Here is a 19,000-nt window from a genome sequence, read left to right on the forward strand (position 1 = left end):
TGCTTATATCTAAGTAAGCTGCCTAATTTTGTTTCTTTCAAATAAAACATATATAATTCTTCCTTATATTTCTTTGCCATTTCTAGGTTAATGATATCAACAACAAATAACTCTGATTTCAGAGACTGTACATCAGAGGAAGTGGGGAATTTGAATGTCCACAAAGTAATAACTTAATTTCAGATTAATTGAATATCTCAGGGCTTTTCCAAATAGTTACATCACCATTCATTCATGAGAAAAATAAATACAAGGAAATGGCACTGTGTATTTATTTTATTCACTGTAGGCAGAGTGCTACAACCTATGTGAGTTATGGGTATAGATTCACTATAAAATAACAATGTGTCTTGCCCTTTGTATATATTGTCTCTTGTATTAATCATTAGTCCAAGTATGCGTGAGCTATTCATCATTGCTAAGACACTAAAAACCAAATGTACCTGATAAAATACAGATTTCTATTTTTTCGGCATTCTTAAAGTTATATGGTACTTAGATCAGCACTGGACATTCAGTAATCTTAAGGCTAAGTGGTTTATTTAAAAAAGGAAAACCAAAATATTCTACATAAATGATGAAGTTTTTCTTCCTGCAAAAACTGAAATTATATATAGAAAACAATGCAGACACTATTTGAAATGCACAGAAGACATATAGAAAATATTATTAAAAATTAAACTACAAACGTTAGCTATTATGGAAATTTGTAATAGTGTTAGATGAAAATTTAGATGTCTAATTTGTCTCAGTGTAAGATGTTTGTTAAATTATCTCAATATAAAATGCAAAACTAATCACCTTTTTGTGAGCCACCAAAGGCAAACGGGTATAAGAAAATATATTGCTTCAAAGGTAAATAATTTCCTAAATTTGGTTTTGAATTCATAGGCATTCTCATGTTCAATATTCATAAAATATGAAAGAGTATAAAGTAAACAGTTTCTTCCTACTCGTGTCCCACCCCTGTCCCTCAGCCCCCCATAAAAAACAACCAGTATGGCTACTTTTGGGTGCTCTTTCTGAGACAGTTTGTGCCTGTGGTAGGAAGTATGTGTTTCCCCTGCCCATTTTCACTCAAACGTTAGCCTACTTTTCATGCTACCATGCACATGTGCATGCATTTATTTGTGGTATTAATTCCTAGAAGTTGCAACCACAGGGTCAAGGACATGCATAAGAAATTTGGCACAGCTCAAGACATGGAGCCGTTGTTCTCTATAAAGTTTGCGGTAATTTCCTCTACCAGGAGCAGTGTGGGAGTGCTTGTTTCCCTGTTCCCTGGGCAGAGCAGTGAATAATATTATCAAACTCTGGGTTTTGACAAAAGGTTAGAAGAAATATAGTATCGCAGTGTAGACTTAATTTATTTCATGGAAACACTGTTTTAGGGCAGCAGGGTTTTGACAAGAATTTTAAGCAGGATTCTAAAGTAAGATTAGATTCCTGTTTGAAATACATATACTCACTGTCACAGTTGTAGACAACGTGTTAATAGCATCCCACCAACGCACAGCAGAGCGTCACTGCACTCTCGCCGAACAAAGAATAATGATTCAAACAAAATGCTGATAGTACTAAAGGTTAAGGAATCCTCTAATAAGAGTAGATGATGACCCAGGCTAGGCCAATCAGATTCTCTTCCCAGAGAATTGGAACTTGGGATCCTGAGATGCTGGTAATACTACCTTAGAAACTTGAACTTGAAGAGACAGTAAATGTAGTAGAGGTTTCCATTTTGAACCATTGTGTTAGTGAGAAGCAGGATTGGTCAGTCCTCAGTAATTTAGAAGAATAAATCATCCACACAGAGGCTAATGGGAGAGAGAGAGACAGACAGACAGACAGAGAAAGAGTTTTTGACAGTTTTTACATTCCAGTTCTCTGGCCTTTGTGAGGTCCAGCTGCACTCTATCCTTGATGCCTTAAGAAGCAGAGCATTTGTCCAGCACATTAAAATGAGTTTTGTTACTTACCATGAAGTGGGGATGAGAGGGAGTCTTGACTAAGAAAATCATCACACTATAGCTCATGTATCAGATCATCAGCCAAGACGTCATTTAATTCACCTAATTTTCATCATAAAAATTAAGGTTATTATACTAATGTAAAATTGGATTAATGGTCACTGTGTTGACTCCACAGAATCTATCAAATTTAAATTCTATAAACATTTACATGCATTTGATATGTGCATGTCCAAATTTGAGAATAGTATTCATTCACATAGATCTATATAGTTTAAGAAACATTTTCATTTTAAAATTTATTTTCATATTATTCTTGTGAGTTAAAAAAGACAATTATCATTAACCTCTTTTTTACAACTAGGGAGATATGAGCTGAAGAAATGACTCAGGAAGTTGTTAAATTTACACAGCTAATGCCTGAGACTTCAACCCAACCGTCCTAAATCTAAAGATGATACTCTCTCCTGTATACCATATGGTATAAGAGAACTGAGTGGGTGAGGACATTGGATTTGAAGTCAGCTGGATAAAACAAATCCTAGTTGTTTCCACTTCCTGGCATCAGAAAGTGACAATCTTTTAAAATTCTGGTTACCATGTATATAAAATAGAAATAATTATACTTACCTTAGATACTTGCTGTATTGAAGGACATAAATTCAATGCAGTAATGTAGTTGAAATGTTTAAACCTTTTTGGCATACACTATGGACCTAATAAAGAAGAGCTAATATTATAACCAAACCAAAGGAGTTGCTATTAGAAAATATAGTCCTTCTTAAATCTGAATAAATGGGCATGGAGGCAAAACTCCTATAGCCCAGTTCCACCTTGTGAAGGTTAATGACCATAGATGGCTACAGAAGCAAAAAGCAAAGGCCCACTAGAAGTGGAAGCTGGTTGCCCTTGGCATTCACTCCAGTTCTCTCTCTCCTTGTTGGAGCTACTTGAAAGGCACATCACTTATCCATATTTAAAGAACTCAACATCCTGAGACAAAATATATTTTGCAACTACTTGAAGATTTATGTACTTATTATTATGACCTGAATTTTGGAAACATGGTCATATTTTTATTGAGAATTAGATCTTGTGAGAGATTCCATAGAGATATTAAACCTCCAGAGATACTATAGAGATAAGAGATCTATCTGAAAAAAGTCCAGCCACTCTATATATAACAAGAATCATTTGAGAGACATTGATGGAACCTGATAGTCAAAGAGAGAGGAAAGGAATGTGCATGTGTGAACAATGACGACTTCACTGTACTAGTCAGTGGAGGTGGTTGATGCCCTTGAGTGAGCATATGTACTGTGTGGCTGCTGCATTCAAAATGACTGAGCAAATAGAGTAATGAATCTGCATCAAGTTTTGCATTAAACTTGAACATTCCTCCATGGAAACTATGCAGATAATTCAGTAGGCTTTTTGGACAGTGCAAAAAAGAAGTGTGACACGAATGCTTCGAAGGTGATGGAGAATCGGTTGAAAGTGATCCCCATTCTGGAAGGCCTGCAACCAGAAGAAACCTGAGAATGTTGAACGTGTACAGGCTACAATCAACGAAGATCAGTGACTGACAGTGAGAGAACCAGAAGCTGATCTGGGGATTCCCAAACCTACAGTGTCCGAGATTTTGACACAGGATCTTGGCATGAAACGTATCATGGCAAAATTTGTTCCACAGCTCCTACTAGAGTAGAAGGAACATCGTGCTGCAGTTGCTGATGACTTGATTCAAATCACTACTAATGAACCAGATTTCCTCAAGGTCATAATTGGAGATGAACAGTGGGTCTATGGCTGTAATTCAGAAATGAAGACCCAGTCATCCCAATGGAAGTCACCTGGTTCTTCACACCCAAAGAAGGCACAGAAAAGTCACAGCAAGATCAAGACCATACATTAGAGAAGGTGTTGTCCATACCAGTATAACTAACCCTCCAAGCCAAACAATTAATAAGTAGTACTTATTAATTAAGTACCTCAAATTTCTTCATCATTAGAGAGATGCAATACAAAGGTAACCAGTGAATGGCAGCTTCATGAACAATGCACCAGTTCATGCATCACGTCTCATTCAGAGTTTTTTGGTGAAACATCAAATTACCCAGGTTAATGAGCTCCCCACAGCCCACATTTGGCACTCTGCAACTTCTTGCTTTTCCCCAAACTGAAATGACCTTTAAAGAGGAAGAGATTTCAGACCATTGATGAGATTCAGGAAAATACAACAGAGCAGCTGATAGTGAATGGGAGAACTGTGTGAGGTCCAAAGTGCCTACTTTGAGGGAACACAGCCATCATTGTCCTATGTACAATGCTCCTTATATCTTTTATCTTCTTGAATAAATGTCTCTATTTTTCATATTACATGGCCAGATATCTTCTCTAGAGATCTCATATAACATACATGATCAAAAAAACTTAATGTATACTTTTTCAGGCTTCTTTTAGATTTTTGATGGTCCCTGGGTTAGTTGAAATATATTACCCTCATGCCTACCTCAGGTAAACTTGTCTCTGAGTCTTGATGGAATGTTTTAAAAATTAGAAAGCATACATTGTGCAAGTTTTTGACAATATTGTGCTCTGGTTGATTGCCCACACAAGAGTACATTTTAAGATTTTAAAGACATAGTCTTATATTGTTCACAAATGATTTCTGTCCTTATGACTGAAATGAATTCACCTTAGTGAGAGCTTCTCTGGGGGGAATTCAGCTTCATGATTTGCCAAGTATGTTCTTATTTTTTTATGGATAATTATTCTTTGAGACTTTCCATACATTAGGGAAGAAAGGTAAAGGTATTTTTTAAAAGCCCCACAGCTCAGCTGAAGAAACTGATGTTAAGAATAGTTTCCATTCACCACATCATATCAATGCTGACACCTTCAACAGGTGCCTCCTCCTAAAACAGCAAATATGCCAGGAGTTATCCTGAGTAACACTAAATGATGGTGACAAGTACGAGTAAAGAGAAATGATTCCAGCTCTAGCAGAACTAACCCATGATAATGACTGACTTGTGAGGGTGAAATGAAGCAGAGTGGAGATCAGAGGGAGACGTCTCTGAACAGAGATATGCGGGGGGGGGGAAATGCTGCTAGCAATGGTAAGCTTAAAAGAAGGTCTGCAAGGGACAGATTGCTTTTATTTTATTTTTCCATTAAAGTTTAAATTCAATATTATTTTGTATTAGTTGCAGGCATGCAACATAGTGATTAGACAATCAGATGCCTCACAAGGTGCCCTTCCTAATATTTCAAGTACCCACCTGGCACTAAACATAACCACTATAAAAACCTGTATTCCCCATAATGTGCCCTACATCCCCATGATTATTTTGTGACTACGAATTTGTACTTTTTAATCCTTTCACCCTTTTCACCCATTCCCCAACACCTCTCCTCTCCAGCAACCATCAGTCTGTTTTCTGTGTCTTTTGTTTGTTTATTTTGCTCTTTAGATTTCATATATGAGTGAAATCATGTAAGTGGACCTACAGGGTATTATGCCAAGTGAAATAGTCAGACAGAGAAAGAGGCAGAAGGTTTTAAAAGAAGACATGAGAGTCTTATTTTTTCCCTAATAAATTTAGTGAAATTGAAGGAGACTGTAAATAAATTGACAGTTTACTATATAGAACAACTTATTCTGCATGCCTATAGAAATTTCAGTAAAATTTTGTAAATTTTTAGTTAAATTTAGGAACATTTTGAAACTTATTTTATGTACTGGTTTGTGTGCTGCATTTAGCTTTGATTGCATGTTTAATAACTTCAGTGTGTTGTTCTCCTGTAGCTTTTAATAATGTTCAGGCTATGAACTGCGATACCAGCATCTATTTGTAAATGTTCCCCTAAAATATTAATTATATTTCTAAACAAGTTTCCAAAGCACAAACTTTAGACAACCTAAAGAATGTTATAAATACTACAATATGTTATGCTTCTAGAATCTCTCCAAAGTGTTCCATTCTTACTGTTTTACTTCATGATTCTAATTTTCTAGTGACTTGAGTTCATTCTCCTTAGGTTCCTTTTGATGTTACAGCATCATGACCCTGTAAACCTTACAGGAATATTTTTCATATAGTTGCAGTTGGTCAACAAAGAACTAACGATTGGATACTGAGGGCCACATTACCTGCGGAGCAGTGATTCAAACTTGAAAGTACTTTTAAACTCAGATAAAGAGTGGCCGTGTTGTTCCACAAGACAGCTTAACCTTAAATACATTGATTCAGTAGATTAATGTAGTCACATCGGAGGAGACAAACTTATCTGCTATGTAAAGTCTGAAGCTTATAGAATATTATTTAGCAGGCTTGCTGGTAAGAATGACAGCTCTCTCTAATCATGAGAACTGAGTCCCAAGGTCTGAGTTCCATAGGTTGAAGACACTAAGCTTTAAGAAATAAATAATAATGATTAAAAGAAGAAAGTTATCTCTGTCTCTTCAAGATATATGAAGCACCCTTATCTCACTGAAATTGGATATCGCATGTCCCTTATTATCTCTGAGCACAGTATCAGGCCAGCTCTCTCCAGTGGCCTATCAATAGGCAGGGTGGACGTTTCATTTTATACATTTGTTTTGTCCCACTAGACCTGGTATCATCTCAGACTTTTCTTTTTAAGGACATAACAAAATATCAGAGTTTGATCACCCTATTCTTTGCATACATTTGCATGAAAGTAGTTACAGTTGTCTTCAACTGCTGGTTATTTAACTAACATATTCCCAACTGATTACCAATTGGTATACTCTTCAGTCTTCTAACTTGCTTTACATATCACATTTCTTGCTTAGAAACTAATTAAAAAATGTAAGTGCACTTGACAATAGCATGTTGCAATTACGGGAGTGAACAGCTGTACTCTGACCATTGAAATGTCTATGAAAGTGATTAAAGCTACTATATTCTTTTAACCAAAAGGAAACTTATGGAAGAATTCATCCCTTCCTTCTTAAGTATTGTTTCTAGCAAGATTGTCTTAAAATCGTTTTTTTTAATTAAAAATAGAACAACTTTAAAATTAATACAAGCGGTGTAGTTGTTCTTTTGCAGATAATTGTGAATGCAGCGTTTTACTGCATTGACAAAGTGAAAACATGTTCCAAACAGCACTTTATATTATTTATTGTTTCTACACTGCCATTATAGAACTTGCTAGGGAAATTTATAAATTATATAGCATTTTCCCCAGTATTTTTATACTTATGCACAAATAAAATTACTTTCAGTAGTTGTAATATATTAAAACTTTAGTTTAATAATGGGGTAAAAATAACTAAAAACCAAAACATCCTGGTGGCCTGGCTTATCAATTCTATTTATTATTAGGGCAGATTTTCTCTAAAAATGTTTTGGAACTGCTTTACTTCTTTGAAGGGAATATTAAAATCTAATAAGATAATTATATTTTGGTTTCTCAAATTTTCAGCAAGGAAGAAAGTGTAACAACTCAAAATGAAAATATACTATTTACCATGAAATTTCCAAAAGTTTCCTGAAGTAATAAAACCAAAATGAGAAAGTATTAGTATAATAATGAACTAACTATACTCACATACAATAATATGCATAAAATTTGTCTGAAGTGTAAATTGCATTCACAATCTTAGTGGAACAAATATTGTTTAAAAAGAAGGTGCCAAAGTAGTAAATATCCAATCAGAGCAGAGCAAAGCCCAGCGGGAGCTAATGGGGAAATAAGAAAGAGCTGAGCCAGCAGGCCCGATCAATCAGAATAGCAGCCTGCCTTTATTAAAACCAACTTCTTTAATTAAAATTCTTGTATTTTACTAATAACTTTGCATGTCCATCAGCCTTCTTATTGATTTCAGTTATTTACTGTTTTCTCTTTTTGGGTTTGTAGTTTCTGGAGATATTGTAAAATTAATGGAAACACTATAATAGACTGATTACTTGCATACATTTCTAAAATTATGCCTATCTAAAACATTTCTAAAGGAGATCCAATAATTTACTTGTGGAAAATAAGAAAAAAAATCTTTTTAAATATGCTGTTGATATTGCTATAAGTTGGTACTACTTGTAATTTGGTGAACTTTCTTGCAGATTTAAAGAACAGTATAGTTCTCATTTTAACTATAGTGTATATAGTTGTTTGAAATGCTCTGTAAAATACAGTTTAATGTCATTCAAGAGATATTGCTTAATGCCATGCTGAAGGCTCAAAGGGTCTAAAGAAAATGTGTAAAGTTGTGCCTGTTCTCTGGAAATGCTAACGGTATGAGACAAGGGTGAGGAACTCTTGAAAAGGTCAAAAGAATACTGAAGTGGGGGCGTCAGGAGACTAGAGATGTAGTTCTAGCTCTAAACTCACTTAATTTCAAGGACCTCAGTTTCCTCAAGTTCTCTTTCTTTTTTATTTTTTTAAATTTAATTGTTGTTCAAGTACAATTTTCTGTCTTTTACTCCCATCCCAGCCCACCCCCGCCCCAGTGCTCCCCACCTCCCTCCCATTTCCACCCCCACTAGTTTTTGTCCATGTGTCCTTTATACTTGTTCCTGCAAACCCTTCCCCTTTTCCCTTGAAATTCCCTCCCCTCTCCACTCTGGTCCCTGTCAGACTGTTCTCTGTTTCAGTGTCTTTGGCTATATTTTGCTTATTTGTTTGTTTTGTTGTTTAGGTTCCTGTTAAAGGTGAGATCATATGGTATTTGTCTTTCACTGCTGGCTTATTTCACTCAGCATAATGCTTTCCAGTTCCATCCATGCTGTTGCAAAGGGTAGGAGCTCCTTCTTTCTTTCTGCTGCATAGAATTCCATTGTGTAAATGTACCATAGTTTTTTGATCCATTCATTTACTGATGTGCACCTAGGTTGCTTCCAACACTTGGCTACTGTAAATTGTGTTGCTATGAACATCGGGGTACATAGGTTCTTTTGGATTGGTGTTTCAGGGTTCTTAGGATATAATCCTAGCAGTGGAATTGCTGGGTCAAAAAGCAGATCCATTTTTAGTTTCCTGAGAAAATTCCATACTGTTTTCCTGAGTGGTTGTACCAGTCTGCTAAAGAAAACAGTATTAAAATAAAGAACCAACTATATGGGAAAACATGTTTGCCAGTGATTCCTCAAGTTCTCTTATCAACACAATGAAAGTATTGAGATATGTGGTATTTGTTCTTGCTTCTTGCATGGTTAGGGTATTTGCCTGAGCATGAATGTAGTGATTAGCTGCAGATAATATACACGTAGATGTAGATGTACACATACACAGGGACACAGTCTGGGGGACTGTTTTGTGTCCCTTTCAGCTTGTTGATAGTGACACTCTCCACAGGGAATGGCTGAGGCACCCACCTCAGCCTGTACTCCTTGTGGCCAGCCCCCACAGATATTTTCTGGACCAGAGCCAATACTGTGACTGGACTGGCCTTGCGGTTCTTGTTATGATTTCAAGACACACCTCAGCAACAACCATCAGGGAACATTGATAAAGACATGGTTTACTACTCACAGGTCCTGGAGGGTGGGGTGCCTGGAGTTTCACAAGTTTACTCTTTATTGGTGAATTTAAAGGATAAGGGTAGGAATTAATGAGTGAAAATTGAAAAGTAGGGTTATTAAATGGCCAGGCACCTCAGTTACGAACGGCTTTTTAAAAAGAAAACCTTATGGATGGGGGTGGCCTGGCTTCTCACGTAGGTCTTTGAATAGAAGTGTGTTATGTAGCTGACCATATGTTTATTTTGATGGATGTCTTTGAAATTAAATGGCTTTACTAGCTTTATAAAAACTTTAATATCAGCCACTTACACTACAGAAATGCAGACAGGGGTATTTGGTTCAGAGAGAATCTTATCTAACTGGCAGGATTAGAGAGAATATAGCACATTTGAGGGATTATTGAGAGGATATCTAACAGAATAGTCAGAAATATCTGGAATTGCTTTATGAGAAGAAAAGTCATATTTTAAAAAGCATTCTTTTTTATATGCTTGAAGTGTTTGTGGTGTAACTCTTTAGGTGGTCCCACTTTAAAATTCTTTATTATTACTGAGGTTGTGACCTTGAATTTTGGCCCAGCTAAATCTCAGTGTTCTCTTCTAGAGAATCAATAAGTTGGAAATTCAGTCATATATGAGCTTCGATAAAATGTTAAATATGAAATAATCTTATTTCTGAGGCTTTTGCCATAAATTTGAAGTGTGTTTGAGTAATATCTTAGTGCTCATTACTCATCACTCATAATTGTGTTGTGAGGTGAAAAGACTCCGGAACAAGTTTTTTTCAAGAATGTGAAACAGAGATGTGTGGATCATTTTAGTTATTCAACATTGCATTTAAACTAGCTTGTAAACTGTCTTTCTCTCACCCCCACTTCATGTGGTTTTCAAATTGAGACACCTATTGTTCATGACTCTTAACGTAAACATCTTAATAAAGATATATAGGAGTCTGTAAATTAATTTAAAACCATACTTTATAATAATTTATGTGACCCTAGATAAACTAGTTAAATATTATTTTAAATGTTAATTTCTTCACCTGTAACATTGGAATAATTAATTTGCTCTGCCAAGTGTATAGGTTATTTCATATTGTAGATTTTTCTAATCCATATAACCCAAATATAGAGATTTAAATATAATAATGTATGCCTATCAATGAACACCCATGCCCCAACCTGTACTTTCCCATAAACTGATTGTTATATGGTAACAAGTTTGGTTATATGTGTATGGTTTCAACTGTAATCCTACTTCTACCTACATATATATATATATGTGTGTGTGTGTGTGTGTGTGTGTGTATTTTTCTCTTATCTCTCTCTCTATATATACACATACATACATATTCTATTTCTATATTTGTATATGCATGTTGATTTATATTATTGTGTTAGTAAATATTAATAATGCATATTATCTTTGAAACACTGATATTTCCTCCTCATAGGTCGTTGGTATGCTTGCTTATGTATGTCTGTTCTCAAAGATTTATCAGTGCTTTTAAAGTGGCAGATACTGTGCTGGAGTTTAAAGATAAAAGATGAATACAAAGGGTTTGTGACTTCAAGATTTTGTATTCATGATATAGTCACAGGAGTACCCAATTACAACACAATGGAGCAAGTGCTGTGATAAAAGTCTGTGTGACATGAAGTGATATCACCAAAAAGGCAGTGGGAGCTAGATGCAGAGTAAGGAGTTCTTGGTAAGAGATTTGCTGAAGGGTTAGCAAAGGAAATTTTTATTGAGTTGACCCTTGAAGAATATAGACATAAGATAGGCGGAGAACAAGTCCAGAGCATGCCATATAAACAACCAGGATAAAAGGGAGGAAATTTAACAGACAGGCAACAGAATTTTCAATAAGGCTCGGTATCCAACTGACTTGGCTATGAAGAAAAAGAAAGGAGAAATTTGGGATGAATTCCAAGGGTTAAACTGGAGCAGTTGAATTGATGATGGATATAGTCACAGGGACAAGACATACAGGGAGAGTAATGTTGTGGCTGAATTGAAGATAGAAATAGAGGAGCCTAGAATGGTCTTAATGAGCCTTAGATACCCCTCATTCATCCAGGTAGAACTGATCAATAAATATCAGTTACTAATTAGATACTAAGGTGAGAAATTTTGAGGTATCCTGAAAAAGGATTGATGATAGAACTTTGAAATATGTAAGAAAGTATGTGGTATAAATGACCCTTACAAAATGGTTTGCTTTCTAAAACTAATGAAGAGCATGAGGAAGAGGGAGAATTGTTATTTTTTTAATTTTTAAATATGAGAGTCTTGAGTATTGGCTCTAAAGTAATGTTCAGTAAAGAAAGAGGCTGGTTTACAACATTAAAAAATTGAACTTGAATGTTAGAGGCAACCTAGAGCTCAGGAAAAAGAACATTCCTTTATCTGAGGAATATTCCTTGTTTCTGAGACAGAAACAAAGTGAATGAGTTTGGATTTTGATGAAAAAAAAAACAATTGATATCAAAAAGAAGCATAATAATTTAGCTGAGCGTAACTAACTTTTAGCTTTCTAGTGCTAATAAATGTCGTACTTCTCCTTGCATGTCAGCATCAAATTGTACTTTAATTCCCAAATTGATTATAAAACACATGGTCCCCTGTGATGTTAAGAAACTATAAATTGCTTGGAAAATTATGAAGGTGTTATGAGATCTCTTAGGAGTATATGGACATTATTTTGGATTTGTCCATAGGAAAGCCAGTGTATTTTAATTTTAGTTTCATTATCAGTAAATTCAGAAATTTAGACTAGATAGCATACATTAGTTCAACAGATATTTATTCCTTGCTTACATGATGTGAGGTTCTGTATTTTCCACATTAATATGTTGTGATTATTTCCATCACTGAGTAAAATAGGTTCTATATTAAGTAGGATAAATTATCTTTATTCCCATTATTAATATTTTGGGTGGGGAACTAGGATAAGTGAAAGAGATAGGGTGTGTGTATGGGTGTGTATGTGTGTTTCCATCAAGGCTGGATATAGAGATGTGTGGTCTACTATAATGTGAGGTGATTTTGAAAAGCTGAATGCAATATTTCCTCATTTCTTGGTTTGTGACAGGTCCATGATACAATGATTCCATTTTTTTATAACACTTTATCTCTAGCATATCACTTATTTGTGTACTTTATGGTATAACCTTCAATTCTAATGTAAGAAAATATTTCATGAAATGCTCTTTATTATTTCCTCATTCATATTCATGTTTCTTTTATTATCTTCAATCTTTTATATATATATATATATATCCTATGAGGTATGTATAAAAAATTATACTCACTTTTAGGGATATTTTATACTTAATATAAGAGGGCAATTTTGTTTTGAATCTTGACTCACAAATGTTGATGATGTTAATAGCTAATTTATAAGGGAGAGTTTCCCTGGTGACCAAGAGTGCAGCTTAAAATCTACTTTATGATCGCTCAATCAGTGACTCATCTTTAAATATAGATTAAACAAGACTTCATTAAATAAATGAATAAAGTAGCTGATGATGAAGAATAGATTAGACAACAGTCCTTTTCTATTTGATACAACTAACCATATTATCATGTCATCAGGGATTTGTCTGAGACAAGGGTCCACCGTCATTAGTAACTGCCAAATTTTGGGCATACTTTTATTAACTCACTTTGAATGTCAATTTTAATAATGGCTTTGCAGGTGTTTGCCACATTTTTTCAGTTGTATATAGCAGATATTGCTCTAGGGATCATACCGTTGTTACCTGTGGACATGTATACCTCATGGTATGCCCTAGCCAGTCTCTTTGGAGTAGCTTTCATCACGCTAATTAGGTATTAGGAATAGTAGATAATCAGTTACACTTTCGTTGATGATGTGAAAATAGCTATGACTGTACTACTTTGGAAGGCTCAAGTACTTTTTTATAATTCTTTTTTGCTGAGTTTAATTATTAAAAAATAAGTACCTTTTTTGAGAGCTTATTTTCAATCTGTTAGATCTTCTGTTGCTGGTTAAAATGATTAACAAATCTTTAGACTAAAAAATTCCTTCCTTATCCAAATCAGGATAGAATCTTATCTATCCTTAAATCTCATTCTGTCTGGCAACAGTTACTGGTTTAATTTGTCTGTGATCTAATGTAAGAGAAGAATCAGCCACGCAGATTAAGACCCATTGCCATCCCTGCTTTCCCATCTAAACAAGTGCTTGACTCTTCATGGGCTGTCTTCTCATAAATAAGAAGAAAGAGTCTTAGAACAAAGATTTTGAAGTGTTGGTTTATAAAGGCTACTCCTGAAAATCTTGGGCTCCCCAAAATGAATTTTCTGAGCCCTTCCCCAGACTTACTGAGTCAGAATGCAAGAGGAGGGTCACACCTCTTTACTTTAAATCTTCCTAGGTCATGCTTAGAGTCTGCCTGGCACTGAACACACACGTTTTCGAATATTGTCCTTTGGAAGAATTAAGTAGCGGTGAACAGTTTGGCATCAGTTTCACTGAACCTGATTTTCTATACATTTCAGTATGCTTTAAAACTAATGCATAGAAGTAATGTGTATACTTGGATGGACTATGAACTTTATTTGTTTCATTTGAATATATTCTCAGGGTAGTAGCTTTCTAAAAGCCTTTCACACAACCCAAAATGTTTATTATTTTAGCCAAATTCCACCATTTATAAAAATATATTAAGCCATGGAATCAAGGGGTACTTCTTTACTACATGTCATCAAGACCCCATCTATAATTAAGTGAATTTCTAAAGCATAAGGAAGAGAATTCCCTCAACACTGACAAAGAATCAAGAAGCCCATTCAGTAGTTCATTACAGTATGGAAGTCTTTATAAACCAAAATTCTTCTTCACATCTAACCCAAATCACCTCTACTTTACCCCAAGCATTTTTCTTCTTGTATAATCCTTCAGGTGTGTAATAACATTAAAACTATTCTCATTGAGTTCTTAGCTACCTAATGCACATGATGTGTTTCAAAGAATACAGTTTGTGGAAATTTAGTCAATAAACAATAATAATATAGGCAGCCTACAGGTGTGAGCCACTGACTACTAATTGAAATAGAATGAAATCAAGCTAAAATAAATTTGCTTTAAAATGTGCTTAGCAATGAATTGGGGTCTTCCCAGGACTCCTTGCATGTAGATGGCTGCTGGGTGAGAGAAGGGAGCAGTTTTCTGATGGCCTGGTACTTATCTGAAATGTTTGTCTTCTGAATTAGCCAAGTGATATTTCTGTTCCCACTCCCAGATTTTTCCTCCCAAATCTTCTTACCTGCTTGCACATTAATTTTGTTTGATCTCCCAATTAGTGACAGAGGACTTAACAACACAAACAGGAAATTAAAACAAAAGGTCAGTTGATGTGATTAAATTTCAGAGGAGGCATACTCAGTCAATCAATCAAAGGGTGTAAATAAACTAGATTTTTTCCCATTTTTACTGAATAGAATAACAACCCTCAACTCTAACTGCATATTGGGATCACTTGGAGAGTTTATTAAAAATAGTAAATCCTAGAACATCACAGGTAACTTCCATTTAATAGGAAGTAGGTCATTCCCAGGCATTCTTTTAAGTGCTCTATAGCCTGCTCCTCAAAATGAGGTCTGTGGGCCAGAAGGCAGAGACGTGAACTGGGAGCTTATTAAAACAGATAAAATCAAGATCTTCATCGTCACAAAGTTCCCCAAGATAAAGTTTGAAATCCCCCCTGTTAAATAATCTGGTGCATAGCCTGTTTCGGGACCCATGGGTGGAGGAAGTGAAGAGAACCAGAAGGCACTGTGCTGTGAGGATGCAGGAGGCAAAGGGGGAAGAGGGAGGTAGCAGAGAAGAAACGGGCAGAGCCTAAAATGTGGGAGGAACACACTTACAAAGATGGCCTACATTTGCCTTATTTATTTTTTACTGGGCAGAGATCTTTTTGTTTTGTCCCTGTAATGTTTTGCCTCATTTATGAACGTTCTGTATCCCCTTAGTGACTCACAGAAAGCACCAAAACATATTTGATTAGTAAATAGCCAACGTTCTTTAAGTAAAATAAATTTGTTCTAGGGTAGTAACTTTAAGTGTGGTTATTGTTATATTTACAGAAGTAATTAAGCCATTGTTTTTATTAGTGAGATACTGATATAATAAAGCTACTTACACATACTTTATTTTTTTTTGAGATAATAGATATTCTCCCAGCAGTATCCCCTTAATATGGAATATTTTGTTCTTAAACTTTACACATTGATTCTCATGGATATTTTGAATGAATCCCCTTCCCAATTTCAAGTTTACTCATCCTAATAAAATAAATATTTAACTTCCCAGGTTTTACTTTTTGTATTAAATAGTCACAGTTAGTGATGGACAACCAATGAACAAGCTAGTTAATATTTGACCCAAATATTTTAATGCGCCCAATGAAGCAATTTAGGAATGGTACTAAATACAGGGGAAATGCTAATGAAATAATATTCAAGCAAGGGTGGAAATTAATATAACCAAAGCAATTATAAGTTAATGTTCCCATGGAGGGTGAGTTATCTCATTGATTTCAGTAACTGTTTTGTGTGTGTGTCTCCATCATAATAAAATATGAGTATAGTCTGATGTGTTTAATTCATAGAAAGTAATGTTTATTAACTCAACAAATAGTATTAAATAGATTGTACAGAGGGAATGTTTTCTTTCTAAAAACAAATCTTACCTAACAATGTGAAGAAATGTTTCTTAATTATATCACTTCAGTTTAGAGATTAAGCATATTTTTTTTCCTTTTTGCTCACTTACAGTATTATCTATCAAGCAAACATTTCCAAAATATGTTTCATGCTTACTGAACTTTCAATTGGATTTAAGTATGTGAAAACCAGGCTGATAAAATGTGCTATGTTTACTGATGAATGTATCTTTTTGCTTTTAAAATCAATTTTAGACTGTTTTTGAAGCAAATCCTGTAATTGTCTTTTAATAGCTTAAATAAAAAATAATTTAAACTAATGACTTAGGGGTATATTTATTTGCATGTTCTTCAAATGGAATGGTATATCTAAGATCCAAGTGTCCTGAAAAATATGAGATACATGGCCACTGTATAAAAGAAGTAGCTTTCTGAAAAATTTAAAGTCAACTCAACACGTATGATTGCATTATTTGAAATACATATTTAAAAGTTTCACAGTATAATGATTATTATAGAACACAAGATTGCACTGTTAGATTATATTCATCGCTTATTATTTTCATATTTAATAGTGTACTCCATGAAAGAAATGATCTTAATATGAACATTTCATAAATAATTTTAAAATAATTTTATGGTTAATTATCTTTATAAATATTATCTAGTCTAATTTTCTCATTTTGTGGGAAAGACCAAAGTATATAAATAATTAAAACATTTTATAAAATTATCTTTAATCACCACAGAGTTAAGAATATAAATTAATACTTCAGTGTACTTATATTAAAATATGGTGGGACCTGTGGAATATGATTGCTAACTCACTTCCTGCTATTTTCCAGCTGAGCAATTCCTGTCCACTAAAAGTAAATTAATAGACTGTCATGTGATAACACGTTTCAAATATAGTAATTAGTTTACTTAATATATATGTGCTATTTTAATTAGTAGCTCTTGGTACATTAAAAAAAAGCCTTAAATCTGAAAAAGCAATTATATTTAAATCTATTATTTACAAGAGTATTTACTGCAAATGTTTTCTTTATATGGTATTATTTACTAATTAGGACACCTAAATAAATATACCACTTGGGTAACATTTAGGAACATGAATATAAGTACAGTATATGAATATGCAGAGTTAATAAATTGATATCATATATCTGGGTATATTTCATACACAGTCTATAAGTAATGTATTTGTATAATGTGTATGAAATATAAATAAAAGCTACATGGATGCCAGGTAGATATTGGAATACACCAGCAAAAAAAAAAGTGTAATAATTGATTTAAGTGTGTTAGATGGTGATCAATGCTACAGCAAAGATACAGGGAAGGAGAGAGGGAGGGAAGACGGACAGAAGGAGGGAGAATAGCAGGAAGAAAAAGAGAGAGTGTGAGAATGAAGGAGAGGGTCCAAGGGTCCATCAGGAATCAGTGATTTGGAAAGATTCAGTATTAAATAGGGGTAGATTTCATTGACAAGGTGCGATTTTAACAATGACTTAGAAAAGCTAAAGGGGCAGACACAGTTGGCTTATTTTGCATAATTTTATTCTGGAATATTTACAAAAGAAATTATTTATTTCAAAATTTGGTGTTATCCAAGTTGCAAATACAAAATGTGCTCCTCTTACAAGATCATGCATAAAATTTTGTTTTTTTTAAATCTTCTGTAAGCTTTCCCAAAGAAGTATCATATGACTTTATTTTTTACAAAATTAAAAATAAGACAGGATGAATCCAAGTACATTTTTAGTTTAAATTCTACCTGATGTTTTTATTGAGAGTATACATAGGGAATAATATAATCACATCCAGTGGGAGGATATAGTTCATATTTAAACATTATGGATTTGTATTAATATCATCATCATGTTCTATTAGAAGGCATCCAAGTGAAAATATGGAATTATGAAATAATCATTGGCATAAGGGGCACTTAAATCTAATGATAGATATTAATAAGAATTATGCTATTTGCATGTTGATGTGCTCCATTGCTTGATATTTTGTATTTGCTTATCTATATTGGTTAGTGCCCTACATCTTTAACTCTCTACGTGTTGTCTTCTCCTCTGATAAGGGCGTTAAACATTAAGTGACAGATATTTACTTTGAGTTGGTTACACATGACTTACTTATTTGGACAGGATACTTATTTATTGTGTATTAAGTGCCAGACACTGTATTAGTCACCAAAGATACAATGCAGATAAGATGATACAGTTCAATAAATTACACTAATAGTTTATTCAAGGAAACGAACATGAACAAATGAATACAATGCGCTATGATTAGTGCAGTAATAATATAACAGTGCTGAGCACCATTAACAAGGGACTTGTTAAGCACTTTGCATCTCTATCTGCCATCCCTCTAGATAGGCACTAATACTAACTCCATGGTAAAAATTTAAAGTAAAATCCATAGTGGTTAAAGAATTGGCTATATCACAAGGGCAGAGTTTGAATATAAACCAGGGCTTTCATACCTTATTGATTGCTCTATCCCTTTATCTTCTTGCTTGTTCAGAAACAAGAATGACAAAGTAACTCAGCCTGGAGATGAGTCTAGAAAGGTTTCAGAGCAAAAGGAGCACTTCATTTGAGGTTTATTGTTGAGTATTTGCTAGACAAAAACACAGGAAGGGATTTTAGCATGAAGGAATGTGTTGTGAAAAGACAATGAGATCCATGGTTGCATGTGGTGGAAACAAGAATCACGGTGGTATGTGTGTTTGGCTGGATGTGAGAAGCACAGCAAGAGGGTGAGAGATGCCAGTATGGCTAGATACCAGTAGCCAATCGATGAAGGACTTCTATCTGTTGCTAACGAAT

The 19,000-nt window shown here is 34.4% G+C and overlaps 1 protein-coding gene across 6 annotated transcripts in view; it reads left to right on the forward strand.

Annotated features, from left to right (window-relative positions):
- Positions 1-19,000, forward strand: part of ERBB4 (erb-b2 receptor tyrosine kinase 4) — a 969,394-nt gene that overhangs the window by 663,959 nt on the left and 286,435 nt on the right. The window lies entirely within an intron of this gene.

The sequence above is a fragment of the Phyllostomus hastatus genome, unplaced genomic scaffold (genome assembly GCF_019186645.2).
Source record: "Phyllostomus hastatus isolate PE091 unplaced genomic scaffold, TTU_PhHast_1.1 phas_contig_137, whole genome shotgun sequence".
Classification (NCBI taxonomy): domain Eukaryota; kingdom Metazoa; phylum Chordata; class Mammalia; order Chiroptera; family Phyllostomidae; genus Phyllostomus; species Phyllostomus hastatus.